Below are 2,520 nucleotides of genomic sequence, written 5' to 3'. Positions count from 1 at the left end.
GTCAGTTATTAATCTTTTAATTAAAGACTTCAGGGTTCAATGTCATGCTTTAACAAACTAGGATTATTATTTTTAATTCCCATGTTTTCTTCGAGTAGTTTATAGTTGTCTCTCTCTCTCTCTTTCTTTCTCTCTCTCTCTTTTCTGGGAAGGGTGATCCATCTGGAATTTGCTTTTAGCCACTTTCAAAATCTTCATCTGAAATCTCATGATTGTGTAAGAAGCTTCATAGTCAGCGGACAATAGCGTGAGTGTTGAAGCCAAGTGGCTGGGATTCAAATCCTGGCTCTGCCATTTTCACTGTGTGTTGTCAGGGGAACCATGTATCCTCTCTGTGCCTCAGTTTACTCATCTGTAAAATGGGAGATAATAGCGTCATGTGAGAATTAAGGGACGTGTTCTATTTTTTAAAAATATGTTTTTATTGATTTTAGAGAGAGAGGAAGGGAAAGAGAAAGAAACATCACTTTGTTGTTTCGCTTACTTATGCATGCATTCATTGGTTGTTTCTTATATGTGCCCTGACCTGGGATTGAATCCATAACCTTGGTGTATTGGGACGATGCTCTAAGCAACTGAGCTAACCAGCCAGGCCAAATTGCACTTCTTTCTGAATATCCTCTTGAAACTAGACAACCAATGGGTCCAGGCTGCCTGTCACTACTTGAGACAGGGTTGAATCATATATGAGTGTTTATTCCAATACCGCCAGCAGCATGGGAGAGCAGCAGGTCATCCACAAAAATCTGCTCTGCAAACCCCCATAAACCAGCTGCTTATATCGAGTGGGACTAAGATTACATGGGGAAGTAGGGATTGCAGACATGGGGAAGTAGGCTATGCGGGCTGGGTGGGACTCCATTTTTTGGGCAAAAAGGTTGTTAATCTTTCCATGATAATAAGCAGTTCTTGACTGAGAATGGACCACATTCCAAGGTTGACTCCCAGGTCCTGGGTGGGGATACAACTCCCAGCCAGGTTAGAATGTCCTTTCTTTAACCAGAACAAGACAGTCATGGTTAAGAGAGCATGGTTAATATTTCCCATAACCATAGCTAGTCCCCAATATTCTATTTTTGCCCCTAACACTCTCAGCATAGACAATTATCAGTGACTGTGCTTCAGTAACATTTCTCAGTGCTCTACCCTCAGTCATTTCATCCTCATAACAGCTCCATTGGACAGATGGGAAGGTGGAGGCCCAGGGTCCTTAAGTTCCTTCCTGGGATCTTTCAAGGGCCAAGGTCGGGGTTAGAGCCCACACTCTGTCCACTGCCCCGTTCTGGCCTCAGCCTCCCTCTCACCCTCCCTCCTGCCACTGCTGGAGGAATTCCCAGGGGGCTTCATCTTAACTGGCTTCTAAGTATAGACTGAATCATGGAGGTCAAGCCAGCATCCTGGAGACCCAGAACTGGTCAGTCCTGTCCTGGCGGGTAAGACAGTGGGCAGGCGCAGACAGCAGGCAATCAGGGAAGGCTTTTGGGAAGAGGGTGCTTTGGGAAGAGGTGTGACTGGAGAGGCAAGAGGAGCCTGAGAAAGGGGTTGCCAGGGAGGGGGGACATAGGATTGGGGATGGGTGAGCCCCTGCTCACAAGCCTCCTGTGGCTGCCACTGACCACAAGCCTTTACTCCTGCTTTTCCCCCACGAGGCACACACTGAACTATATAGTTGGTGATCGTGGGAAGGTGTCTCCTTGGTGGGAATGTTGAACTCCTATTCATCTGCCAAAGCCCTAGCACCAATGCCTACCCCGTCTGGGAAACCATGCCCACATACTGGCCTTTCCCAGCCTGGGTTCTCTCCTCCTACTTAAGCCCTGACCTCATAGGGCTGGGAGTGTCTGTGTCCAAGTCTGTATCCCTCACCCTCAACTGGGAGACCCTTGAGGGCAGGGTCCTAGGTTGTGATGTCTCTGATGTTTGGCATTGCCCAGCCCAACCAACAGAGTAGATGCTGGTTGAATGTGTCTTGAAGGAAATAAGGGAATAAATGAGTAAGCGATGAATAGAATTCGCAATCACTTATTTCCCTCTGCCCACAGCCTTCCAGTGTTCCCACCTCCCTCAGGGTAAAAGCCCAAGTCCTCCCCAAGGCCCACATGGCTCTGTAAGACCTGTCCCTCATCACCTCCCTGACCTCCCCTCCTCCCTCTCTCCTCCTTGCTCACTCTGCTCCAGCCAGCAGGCATGACCCTGCCCCAGGGCCTTTGCATGTGCTGTTCCCGCCCCCGTCTGCAGCACTCTTGACCCTTTGCTTGACTGACTCACTGCTTCTCACCTTCAGAACTCCATTCAAATGCCACCTCCTCAGAGAGATCTCTCTTGACCTAGATCTCTAAGAGAGTCACCAACCTCTCTTCCCTGCCTTCTTTTTCGCTCCCTAGCCCTTCCCAGGATAGGGTGCGTTGTGATGTGCTTCCTTATTGTGGGTTTTGTTCGCGGGTATCCGGGGCGCTTCCAGTAGGCACTTGATACATCGGTGCATGACCGGAGGGGTGTCTGCGGGTGGGGAGAAGGGGC

Source organism: Myotis brandtii, unplaced genomic scaffold (assembly GCF_000412655.1).
Source record: "Myotis brandtii unplaced genomic scaffold, ASM41265v1 scaffold827, whole genome shotgun sequence".
Taxonomy (NCBI): domain Eukaryota; kingdom Metazoa; phylum Chordata; class Mammalia; order Chiroptera; family Vespertilionidae; genus Myotis; species Myotis brandtii.
Note: the sequence above shows the minus strand (reverse complement) of the source record.